Here is a 13,781-nt window from a genome sequence, read left to right on the forward strand (position 1 = left end):
AGAAGTTAAGATTAGAAGGCAATCTAGTTAATAAGAAGTCCTGAAAAGCTGAACTGATGAGGAAGCAGTATGGGTTTAGGAATGGGTGTGGTAGATTGCAGAAACATTTCAAAGATAAAATGGGAAGGGCTCCTTGACTAGCAATCTGAGTCAACACTGCTTAGATTTCTAGTTTAAGCTTCTACTGCTCTATTCACTAGCTAGACAATACACAGCTTTAGAGGCAAGATAGCTGGGAGTGCAGCAGAGAAAATTTAAGTTTGCTGTTCACTTTTATCATTTCTTTATCTATTTTACTTAGAGGTGGAAAATTCTTCAGAGCATTACAGCTGGAAATTCATGTCCCATTTTTAGTTAGGCACTGTGTCTACCAACTTTTAATACTCTTTTCATTCTACTGTGTCCTGGAGAAAGAGAAAGGACAGATGCAATAGTACAATATTGAGTCTACAGTGTACACTTTGCATACAGACTCTCATTTTGTCCTCATCACACACATTTGAAGTTATTCAGTTCAGTTCAATGGCTCAGTCGTGTCCGACTATGCGACCCCATGAAGATTGCACGCCAATCTTCCCTGTCCGTCACCAACTCCAGGAGCTTACTCAAACTCATGTCCATCGAGTTAGTGAGGCCATCCAACCATCTCATCCTCTGTCTTCCCCTTCTCCTCCCACCTTCAGTCTTTCCCAGCATCAGGGTTTTTTTTAGTGAGTCAATTCTTCACATCAGGTGGCTAAAGTACTGGAGTCTCAGGTTCAGCATCAGTCCTTCCAATGAACACCCAGGACTGATCTCCTTCAGGATGGACTGGTTGGATTTCCTTGCAGTCCAAGGGACTCTCAAGAGTCTTCTCCAACACCACAGTCCGAAAGCATTAATTCTTCAGTGCTCAGCTTTGTTAATATGTCCTTTTTGTTCAAAATGGGGAAACAGAGGCCCAGAGAAAAATTTGCCCTTAACCCCACAGTAAGGAGCAGAATTCATATCTGGACATGGTTTAAGTGGAAATAGGGGCGCTGTCATTTGTTGTACCGCGTACAAAGCATCAGGAAATGTGCCCAAGAGTGAAGAAAGCATCTGACCAAGACTCCAACACTGACTGCCAGCCTACATGTCTATTCTCTCTCAGTTGTATGTTTCAAATACTCATGGGAATAAGGTAATACTTGAGTGAAAACTGCACTAAAGGTATTTGGTTTTCATTCCTCATTGTCATCACTGAAAATAAAGTTGCCATAAAAGTCACTTTTATTGCTTATTTAAAAGGCACTTTTATTTAAATTAAAGCACTATTTAGCTATTTATAAGTTTTGCAAGCTATTACAGCTATTTTTCAAATGTTTTCAGACTGAAAATTTCACCTTTGTAAAAAGAGATTTAATGACCTTTTAGGGAAAAAGAAAAGACGTTTGACCAGCAATTATTTTTAGTAGCAAATGCATTTTGCAAAACAAATTTTGCCAGCCTTAAAAATAGGGAAATCATGTAGCTAAATAGGAAAGATGCGTAGTTGTGTGGGCTACTAGAAGGGGCACTGGAATGAAAATCCCAAATCCAGAACTAGATGAATGGCTCTTTGCTATCTTTTTTTTTTTTTTTTTTTACTCATTTCTTTATTCATTTTATCACTCCTTCAATACATATTCAGTAACTAGTATTAGAGGCCCTGGGGTAAAAAAGGATGGAAGATTTAGATCACCTACAAGTTTTCACAATTTAATACTAACTATAATGCCATCAATAACTGTAATCATTAGTACTTATTTATTTTTTTAAAAAGTGAACACATATTTAATTAGTCCCAGATATGTTTTAAGCACTGTTTTAGGCACTGGAAATACAATGGTATCCAAGAAAAAAATGAAGCCTTGCTTTTACTGAGCACACATTTTGAGCAGGTACAACAGATAGTGAGTTGCCCATAGATTCTCAGACCCGCAGACTGGGATACCCTCTCCCTCCTCCTTTTTCTCCTTCTCCCCATCCTCCCCCTCCTTCCTCCTCATCCTCCTTCTTCTTTTTCTTCCTCTCTCCATCTAGAGAGATGTTTATTATACACATGCACATGCGTACACACACACACACACACACACACACACACACACAAGAGGTGAGTTTGGTTCTGTTGCACTGGAGAGCCCTGACTGGTAAATGTGGTCAGGAAAGAAACCAAAATGAAGTGCAAGAGTGAGACCCATGGGTGTTTAGTGGGGAAATATTCCAGACTGGTGCAACTGCAAGCATGGTAGTCTCTGAGGTGGGAGAAGCAGCAGGGATGCCCGTGTGCTGGAGTGCATTGAACAAATGACAGGTGGTTAGAGGGAAAGTCTGTGGCCAGTTCTCATAGAATCCCATTGCCATAGCAAGGATATTAGGGTTTATTCTAGGTAAAATATGTAGCAAGCCATTAGAAGCTTTTTGGTAGCTCATTTTCAAATGGTTCATAAAAAGACTAATGATAATGGGGTTATGCAGAGGGACAGAGAGGAGAACAATGCCATGGAGCAAATGCAGCAAACTTTAACACTTAGAGAAACTGCTTTCTGGGATATGAGAATGCTGTGTAGTGTACGTGCAGCTTTTCTATATATTTGAATTATTTAGAAATAAACCAGTAATGCATTTTTGGAAATTGTAGCTCATGTAAATATGCCTGTCTTTTGAATCAGAGAGAACTGAAGTCAGTTGTCACTTGGTTTACCTTGGACAAGTCACTTAATTTCTGAGCATCTTCATGTTTCTTACCTGACAATTAGTACATAGATGATTTCTGAGAGTTTCAGTGTTACATATATGACATCACTTTATATATTTATATATTATATATATATATATATATCTGAATCACCTTGCTGTACACCTGAAACTAACACAACATTGTATATCAACTATAGTTCATTTTTTTAAAAAATTGGAGGGTATTGCTAAAGAAGTGCCTATCCTAAAAGACTTGTTTCTAAGGTAAATCCCTATTATATTTCCTTCATTTTTTGTAACACTATTTGAAATGCTTGGTGTGCCAGCCTGGTTTGTTTCCTCCTCAACTGATTGTTCTAATTCCACCGTCCAGCCATCTAAGCAACCACTCTTCTGCTCACTTGTGTGCTTTCAAGTTCCAGAAAGCCTTGATGATATGGCTTACTTTATGTTATTATTATTATTTTTATTTTTTTGCTTTTCACATCTTGCAGGACATGATTAGAAAGTGAAAGCAATTACGTAAGAAATGGGTCGTGTCTCACGCATCCTTCGTAAAAGTCAGCTTGGGGAGACTGATTACTCTAATAAGGCTCCATATGTTTTTGGATCATGTACTGAAAACTGCCATTTATGTTTCCTTAGCCTCCACCCACAGTAGGAATCAGAGAATCAGGTTACTATGTGTAGAGTTACACAGCATGGCTTTTATGAATTGACAAATCTTAGTATTAGAAGGGATTATAGCAGTATTGGTAGATAACTTCTTCCACCGCATTCTCACAACTTTGCAGTCTGGCCATCACAGACTTGGCATGACAGCCACTTGCTTCTAGTACAAGACCTCATGTGAGTGCCCTGTAAAATCTGGGCCTAGTTTTGTCAATGTTTATGCATATGTTGCGGAGAAGGAAATGGCAGCCCACTCCAGTGTTCTTGCCTGGAGAATCCCAAGGATGGTGGAGCCTGGTGGGCTGCCGTCTATGGGGTCTCACAGAGTCGGACATGACTGACGATCCTGGCCTCTACAACTGTATGTATTTCACATAATTTATTTCATAGGACAATTCACTTCATATTCAAACATGCGGAGTCTGATGCTCTCTAAAAGACTGCATGACAACATCAACTTCCTTAATCTCATTGATTATCTCTACTATGTCAGTGTTTTTCTTACCTTATGTTAAATGTCCATAGTTCCTTAGTTTAGTTCTTATGACATGTTTTCAAGACTACTATTGCTATGCTTCTTGCCATCTTCAGGATACTGTCCAAGTTATTAATGACCCTCTTCATTAATAGATAAGCTTATTTAAATCTGAATCCCCAAACTGAATACAATTATTAAATTGGATTCCAACCAATATTAAATAAAGAGTAACACTGACCTTGATCTGAACACTGTGATGTAGGATCAAATTCTAAATCAACAGAACTATGGTGAGTCACTTTGCAAAGCTAAGTTTCTTTGGAAGTCCCTCAGATATACAAATCTGATAAATTAATATTTTTTTACATATTGGCTTTATTTAAATTGAGATTTTCTTGTTTTCTATTTGGAAGATAGAAATTCATGTATCCAGTCTTTTCTGCAAGAAATAGGCACTTCCAAATCAATTAAGCCACAGAATCAAAGAAAATGAGGAAAATAAGACTTCTTGATATGTCATGTTCATACTATTAGTTTTTATAATGTTCCATAAGCTTCTTCATTCAGTAAATACAAATAACATATTACTAATACTATTGCAGTTTCTTTAGTGGCTAGAAATATTGATTTTCCATAATTTTCTTTGGAATGGCATTACATATTTCTGTTAAAAATTTTAATAAAACATCAATTTAGGTAACCATTTATTATACCATATTCATTTCATTCTCTGTGCTGGACAATCTATCCCACTGTGTGTCATTTAAGCAAATCCTGTATTATGGCAAACATCATTTTAAGATTTGGGGGGAAGTGAGTACTGTTTCCTGTTCATAACAATGGCCATTAGCAGTTTGCAAATATTGTCCAACTAAATGCTTCTCTGAGTCTTAGAAATTTCCATGAGAAGCTAATAGATTAGAAGTATTTACAGGATTACAACAGTTACCTTGTAAAAGTGTACCTACAGAACCATTGCCTTACCGGATGACACCTTGCCCTCCTTAATTCATCCTCTCACCTACTGACTCTCTGATTTTGGAAAATTTAGTTATACCATAAATTTCTTCTTTGAATAAACTGTAATACCTAAAGGAAATAATAATGATAATAATAATAAGAATGCCATATAACCCTCAAGATTTTACTATGTATCATTTACTACGTTAGATACTTTCCTGCATAATTGTTGAACCTCATAACAACTCTATAAAGTAGGTATCAGAATCCCCATTATACATATCAAGAAAGTGAGACTCAAAGATTTTTAAGTAGCTTTCTCAGCAAAGTCCATAGATTAAGATAAATTTGAACCTGAATCATGTATCCCGTATTCCATGGCATTCAAGGGCTTTTGTAGTTTATTCAGTAAAATGCTCCCAGCATCCAGTATGTCTAAGGCACTCTTCCAGACATGGGAAGTGGAACAATCGATGAGGCTAATGGCTTACACATTTAAGAAGCTAAAACATTTTCAGGGATTGGAAGTGAGATGATATAGGCTATCAAATAGATAAGTGTACAAGACAATTTCAGGTAGTGGTGAATGCCAGGATTAAAACAAAGCATGGTGGTAGTAGATGGAGTGTTTAGCTATCAAATCCAAGTAACCAAGGATGACCACAGTAATAAAGTGAGACCTGACTGACTAATAGGGTAAGCCATGTGGACATTAGGGATTAAATTTTACAATCAAAAGGAATAACAAGATCAAAAGCCATAAAGAACAAATATGTGGGAGTCTTTAAAGAAAAGAAAGAGGAAGGACAGGGCCACTACAGATGGAGTATAGCAAGGAGTGGGGATGACTGAAGGTTTGTTATACATGATAATGTAGGATGGGAAGAAGTATTAGGTTGGTGCTCCCATGGTTTCAGTTTCAGACTGTGAATTTTAAATCACTAAAACTAGGCCCAAACACATCTTTATTAATCAAAATAGGTGCCATTACAATGAACAAAATTTGCCAATGAGAGACAAGTTGGTTTATTTTTGTAACATAAAAATCTGTGCTTTAGAATTCAGCAAATTCTTGAAAAACGTTTTCTGCCTGCTGCCAGTTGTGGAAGCATTTTCCCTGCAAAAAGTTGTCGAGATGCTTCAAGAAGTGATAGTCAGTTGGCAAGAGGTCAGGTGAATATGATGGATGGGGCAAAACTTCATAGCCCAAAACTTCCAGTTTTGGAGCTTTGGTTGTGTGACTTGAGATCAGGTGTTGTCATGGAAAATTAGACCCATTCTGCTGACCAGTGCCAGTTTCAGGCATTGTGGTTTTGCTATATCTCATCAATCTGCTGTGCATATATTTCTCAGATTAAATGGTTTCACTTGGATTCAGAAAGCTATAGTGGATCAGACCAGCAGCAGACGATCAAACAGTGACCATGACATTTTTCTCCTGCAAGTTTGGCTTTGGGAAATGCTTTGGAGCCTCTTTTCAGTCCAACCACTGGTCATCAACAGTTTTTGTATAAAATCCATTTTTTGAGTCATTTCACAATCCAATTGATAAATGGTTTGTTGTTGTTGTATAGAATAAAAGAAGATGATACTTCAAAATGATAATTTTTTTTTTATTAGCAGTCAGTTCATGAGGCACCCACTTACTGAACTTTTTCAGCTGTCCAGTTTGCTTCAAATGCTGAACGACCATAAAATGGTCAATCTCAAGATCTTCAGCAACTTCTTCTGTATTTGTAAGAGGATCAGCTTAGATAATTGCTCTCAATTGGTTGTTGTCAACTTCCAATGGCTGGCCACTATGCTCATCTTCAAGGCCCTTGTCTCCTTTGCAAAATTTCTTGAACCACCAGTGCACTATCTGTCCATTAGCAGTTCTTGGGCTAAATGTGTTGTTGATGTCATGAGTTGTCTCTGCTGCTTTACAACCCATTTTGAACTCAAATAAGAAAATCACTTGAATTTGCATTTTGTCTAATATCATTTCTCTAGTCTAAAGTAAATATAAAATAAACAGCAATTAAATCATTAGCAAAAAAAGCATAAAGTGAAAAATGTGCATTTAAATGATGTATAACATAATCACATTTATTTAAGAATGCATCCCAATGTAAAATGCAAATTTCAACAGTGCAAAAACTGCAATTACTTTTGCACCAACCTAATAGCTCACTCAGGAATCAATTTTTGAGCTTCTCAATTCAGGTAAAAGTTTATCTTGATTTTAACATTTGCTTTTTCATTCACTCTAATTTCCACTTAAATGAAGTAACTTGTCAAGCCCCACAAGGTCCCTGTGCTTCTTTTCACATTCATTTCTTTCTAAATTCTATAGTACCCTGGTCCCAGAACTTTCTCTGGGATACTTCTACTTTCTGGTTAAGTTACAAATTAAGTTATTTTTTTACATTTAGTTTTATTTCCCAAGCCTCTCTATTCTCCTAATCAGAGTGTATTGCTTCTTTACTCTTTTGACATTGGTAAGCCAATCTGGATGGGTTCATGGCTTCAGTTTTACACTTTGACCCCTCCCCTACTAGACTAAACCTCTTGAAGGAAAAATCACTTCATCTGTTTTTACAGACTACCAGTCTGATTACAAATGGGACACAGGAATTGTACGTTACCTTAAATTAGGTGCTCAAAAGAAGAGATGATGTCACCTATGATGGCCAGTGATTCCTCCACTCCTTTCCTTTATACACCACTCGGGCTTAATCCTTTATCTCATATGAATACATCTCAATATCTTTAATAATCATAAAATTTAAAAAAATCACAATACTAATAGAGCACTCAGTACCCACTAAGATGGCTATAATCAAAAAGTCAAATAGTTGTAAGTATTAGAAACGATGTGGAAAAGTCATACCCTCCTACATTGTTGGTGGAAATAAAAATGGTATGACTGCTTTCAAATCTTTTGTCGTGTCACAAAAAAATTAAATATAAATTTAGCATATTATCCTTCAATTTTATTCCTAGGAAACTACCCAAGGGAAACGAAACCATGTACACACAAATACTTGTATATGAATGTTCATGAGACTATCATTCAAATTAATTGAGCATTTAAAATAATCCAAATACCTATAAGCTGATAAATAGATAAGCAAAATGTATTATACAATAGAGTGGAGGTGATGGAATTCAAGTTGAGCTATTTAAAATCCTAAAACATGATTCTGCCAAAGTGCTACACTCAATATGCCAGCAGAATTGGAAAACTCAGCAGTGGCCACAGGCCACAGGCCACAGGAAAATGTCAGTTTTCATTCCAATACCAAAGAAGGGAATGCCAAGGAATATTCAAAGTACTGTACAATTGTACTCATTTCACATGTGAGCAAGATCAAGCCCCAAATCGTACAAGTTAGGCTTCAACAGCATGTGAACCTAGAACTTCCAGATGTACAAGCTGGATTTAGAAAAAGCAGAGGAATCAGAGATCAAATTGCCAGCATCTGTTGGATCACAGGGAAAGCAAGAGAATTCCAGAAAAACATTACTTCTATTTCATTGACTATGCTACAGTCTTTGACTGTGTGGATCACAACAAGCTGTGGAAAATTCTTAAACAGATGGGAATACCATATCACCTTACCTGAAAACAGGGAATCCCAAGAATAACTGGAGTGGATAGCTTATCATTACTCCTGGGGATCTTCCCAATGCAGGAATCAAACTGGGGTCTCCAAAATTGCAGGTGGATACTTTACCAGCTGAGCTACAAAGGAAGCCCATGGACATCTTTGGGGGACCATTATTTCATCTCCCACAAGTATAAGCAATATTTAAAAGCATATTTCTTTTATCTACAATGACAGAAATAGTTTTAGGTGACCTATATTTAATATACTCCACAAAACTGCCACCATCCGTTGGATCATAGAATAAGCAAGGGAATTCCAGAAAAACATCTACTTCTGCTTCATTAACTATGCTAACACCTTTGACTGTGTGGATCATAACAAGCTGTGGAAAATTCTTAAAGAGATGTGAATACTAGACCACCTTACCTGCCTCCTGAGAAACCTGCATGCAGGTCAAGAAGCAACAGTTAGAACTGAACATAGAACAACACACTGGTTCAAAATTGGGAAAGGAGTGTGTCAAGGCTGCATATTGTCACCCTATTGATTTGACTTTTGTGCAGAGTACATCATGTGAAATGCTGGGCTGAATGAATCACAAGCTGGAATCAAGATTGCCAGGAGAAATATCAATTACCTCAGATATGTAGATGACACCACCCTTAAAGCAGAAAGCAAAGAGGAACTAAAGAGCCTCTTGATGAAAGTGAAAGAAGAGAGTGAAAAGGATGGCCTAAAACTCAACATTCAAAAAACTAAGATCATGGCATCTGGTCCCATCACTTCACAGCATAAAAATGAGGAAACAATGGAAACTTGAGAAACTTTATTTTCTTGGGCTTCAAAATCATTGTAACAGTGACTGCAGTCATGAAATTTAAAGATGCTTGCTCCTTGGTAGAAAAAATATGACAAACCTAAACTGTGTATTAAAAGGCAGAGACATTACTTTGTTGACAAATGTACCTATAGTCAAAGCTACGGTTTTTGCAGTAGTCATGTATGGATATATGAGTTGGTCCATAAAGAAGCCTACGTGCCAAAGAATTGATGTTTTTGAACTGTGGTGTTGGAATAGACTCTTGAGGGTCTCTTGGACTGCAAAGAGATCAAACCAGTCAACCCTAAAGGAAATCAATCCTGAATACTCATTGGAAGTATTGATGCTAAAGCTCCAATATCTTGGCCACCTGATGCAAAGAGCTGACTCATTGGTAAAGACCCTGATGCTGGGGAAGATTGATGGCAGGAGGAGAAGGGGACAATAGAGAATGAGATGGTTGGATGGCATCATCAACTTAAAGGACATTGGTTTGAGCAAGCTCCAGGAGATGGTGACAGACAGAGCGGCCTGGTGTGCTGCGGTCCATAGGGTTGCAGAGTTAAACACAACTGAGCAACTGAACAACAACATAAAAAAAGGAGGCAGTGACACATGCTAAAACATGGGTGAACCTCAGAAATATCTGGCCTTCCCTTGTGACTCAACTGGTAAAGAATCTACCTGCAATATGGGAGACCTGGATTTGATCCTTGGGTTGGGAAGGTCCCCTGGAGAAGGGAAAGTCTACCCACTCCAGTATCCTGGCCTGGAGAATTCCATGAACTGTATAGTCCATGGGATTGCAAAGAGCTGGACATGACTAGAGACTTTCATTTCACTTCAGAAATATCTGTAAAGTGAAAGAAACTAGACACACAAGACCACATAGAGTATAATTTCACTTATATGGAATATCCAAAACCATCAAATTGGTAAAGATCAAAAGTAGATTCATGGTTGTCTGAGGCTGGGATGGGAACAAAAGTGGCGGGATGACTTTTTCTGGAGTAATTGAAATGTACTAAAATTAAATTATGCCAATGTTGCAAAAATTGAAATTACTGAATAATTGTTTAATTGTATGGTTTAAATAATAAATTTTATTGGATGCAATTTATACACTTATTTCTTAATAAACAATATATATGTATATAAATGTGTATATTTTTTAATAACCTAAATTTTGCAGATAATTAGTGGCAATATGAAGACTCACACTTAGTGTGCTGGATGTAAATTCCAGATTCTATAAATAGAAGTGGTCTTCCCTCTTAGTAGTGCTTAGTTGGTAAAGAATCTGCCTGCAGTGTGGGAGACCCAGGTTTAATCCCTGGGTTGGGAAAATCTCCTGGAAAAGGAAAAAGTGGAATTCCATCATATGCACTTTAAATGCAAAATCATGTCAAATCCAGGTATTTAAACAGCCAAAAACATTCAAGTAAAACAGGGAGAGTGATAGAATTTATTGCTTTACTTTATCACTTTTCTAGAACTTGGCTATCTGTGTACTGAGGTTTGGGGGGCAGACAAAGGGAATTTTGAACTGTAGCAGAATGCAGGAAAAAGCAGAATAAACTATTTTCAAAATAGTTTATATATATATATAAGCTATATATATTTGACTATATAGTATTTTCACTTTTTGTGTGAATTTAGAATGCAACACAATATAAATGTAATTTGTTTAACTAAAAATTCTTCAAACTTTAGGACAAACTTGAAACAACTATAAATATTCACTTTTAAGATAAAAAAAAGTTATGAAATTACTTCAAATGATAGAATACATATGTTGTTGTTGTTGTTTAGTCACTCAGCTGTGTCCTATGCTTTGTGACCCCACAGGCTGCAGCACACCAGACCTCCCCATCCTTCACTATCTCCAAGAGTTTGTTAAAGTCATGTCCATTGAGTCTATAATGCCATCCAACCATCTCATCCTCTGTCACCTTCTCCTCCTGCCCTCAGTCTTTCCCAGCATCAGGGTCTTTTCCAAATAGTTGACTGTTTGCATCGGGTGGCCAAAGTATTGGAGCTTCAGCTTCAGCATTCGTCCTTCCAATTAATATTGAGAGCTGATTTCCTTTAGGATTAGCTGGTTTGATCTCCTTTCTGTCCAAGGGACTCTTAAGAGTCTTCTCCAACACCACAGTTCAAAAGTATCAATTATTCAGTGCTCAGCCATCTTTATGGTTTAACTCTTAACATCCATACATGACTACTGCAAAAACCATAGCTTTGACTATATGTACCTTTGTTGGCAAAGTGATGTCTCTGTTTCTTAGTATGCTATTTAGATTTGTGATCACTTTTCTTGCAAGGAGCAAATGTCTTTTAATTTCATGGCTGAAGTCACCATCTACAGTGATTTTGGAGCCCAAGAAAATAAAGTCCTTCATTGTTTCCCCATTTTTATGCCATGAAGATGGGACCAGATGCCATGATCTTAGTTTTTTGAATGTTGATTTTTAAGCCAGCTTTTTCACTCTCCTTTTTCACTTTCATCAAGAGGCTCTTTAGTTCTTCTTCGCTTTCTGCCATAATGGTGGTGTCATCTGCATATCTGAGGTAATTGATATTTATCCCAGCAATCTTGATTCCAGCTTGTGATTCATTCAGCCCAGCATTTCACATGATACACTCTGAATAGAAGTTAAATCAATAGGGTGACAATATACAGCCTTGACACACTTCTTTCCCAATTTTGAACCAGTCTGTTTTCCATGTTTGGATCTGTTGTTTCTTGACATACATGCAGGTTTCTCAGGAGGCAGGTAAGGTGGTCTGGTATTCCCATCTCTTTAAGAATTTTCCACAGCTTGTTGTGATCCACATAGTCAAAGGTGTTAGCATAGTTAATGAAGCAGAAGTAGATGTTTTTCTGGAATTCCCTTGCTTTTTCTATGAGCCAACGGATGGTGGCAGTTTTGTGGAGGTATATTAAATATAGGTCACCTAAAACTCTTTCTGTCATTGTAGAGAAAAGAAATATGCCTTTAAATATTGCTTATACTTGTGGGAGATGAAATAATGGTCCCCCAAAGATGTCCACGTGCTTCCTTTGTAGCTCAGCTGGTAAAGTATCCACCTGCAATTTTGGAGATCCCAGTTTGATTCCTACATTGGGAAGAGCCCCCGGAGAAGAGATAGACTAGCCACTCCAGTATTGTTGGGCTTCCCCTGGTGTCTCAAACAATAAAGAATCTGCCTGCAATATGGGATACCTGGGTTCACTTCCCGGGTTGGGAAGATCCCTGGAGGAGGGCATGGCAACCCACTCCAGTATTCTTGCCTGGAGAATCCCCATGGACAGAGGAGCCTGGTGGGCTACAATCCATGGTGTCACACAATGTCAGACACGACTGAACGACTAAGCATAACAGCACAAAGATGTCCACATCCTAATCCTCAGAACCTGTTAACATGTCACCTTATAAAAAGATGTGATTTTCAGATATGATTAAGAGTCTTGAAATAGACAGATTATAGGGACAAGGGTCTTTATGAAAGAAAGAGGGAGACAGGAGATTCAGAGACAGGAAAGGAGATATGATTACGTAAGCAGAGTTCAGAAAAAGTGAGAGATCAGATCAGTCGCTCAGTCATGTCCGACTCTTTGCGACCCCATGAATCACAGCACGCCAGGCCTCCCTGTCCATCACCAACTCCCGGAGTTCACTCAGACTCATGTCCATCGAGTCAGTGATGCTGTCCAGCCATCTCATCCTCTGTCGTCCCCTTCTCCTCTTGCCCCCAGTCCCTCCCAGCATCAGAGTCTTTTCCAATGAGTCAACTCTTCGCATGAGGTGGCCAGAGTACTGGAGTTTCAGCTTTAGCATCATTCCTTCCAAAGAAATCCCAGGGCTGATCTCCTTCAGAATGGATTGGTTGGATCTCCTGGCAGTCCAAGGGACTCTCAAGAGTCTTCTCCAACACCACAGCTCAAAAGCATCAATTCTTTGGTGCTCAGCCTTCTTCACAGTCCAACTCTCACATCCATACATGACCACAGGAAAAACCATAGCCTTGACTAGACGAACCCTTGTTGGCAAAGTAATGTCTCTGCTTTTGAATATGCTATCTAGGTTGGTCATAACTTTCCTTCCAAGGAGCAAGCGTCTTTTAATTTCATGGCTGCAGTCACCATCTGTAGTGATTTTGGAGCCCAGAAAAATAAAGTCTGACACTGTTTCCACTGTTTTCCCATCTATTTCCCATGAAGTGATGGGACCGGATGCCACGATCTTTGTTTTTTGAATGTTGAGCTTTAAGCCAACTTTTTCACTCTCCTCTTTCACTTTCATCAAGAGGCTTTTGAGTTGCTCTTCACTTTCTGCCATAAGGGTGGTGTCATCTGCATATCTGAAGTTATTGATATTTCTCCTGGCAATCTTGATTCTAGCTTGTGTTTCTTCCAGTCCAGCATTTAAGTGAGAGATAGAGGTTTGAAATTTGAAGATGACTCACTGCTGGAATTGAAGAGAAGAATCACAAGCCAGGGAAAGCAACTGTCTTCCAAGAGCAGGAAAAAACAGCAAACAAGACCCTCCCTAAG

General features: G+C 38.1%; 1 protein-coding gene across 1 annotated transcript in view; it reads left to right on the plus strand.

Annotated features, from left to right (window-relative positions):
- The window catches only part of TENM4 (teneurin transmembrane protein 4), a 3,327,204-nt gene that overhangs the window by 1,144,755 nt on the left and 2,168,668 nt on the right, over positions 1 to 13,781 (plus strand). The gene's annotated exons all lie outside the window — the stretch shown is intronic.

Source organism: Bos indicus, chromosome 29 (assembly GCF_029378745.1).
Source record: "Bos indicus isolate NIAB-ARS_2022 breed Sahiwal x Tharparkar chromosome 29, NIAB-ARS_B.indTharparkar_mat_pri_1.0, whole genome shotgun sequence".
Taxonomy (NCBI): domain Eukaryota; kingdom Metazoa; phylum Chordata; class Mammalia; order Artiodactyla; family Bovidae; genus Bos; species Bos indicus.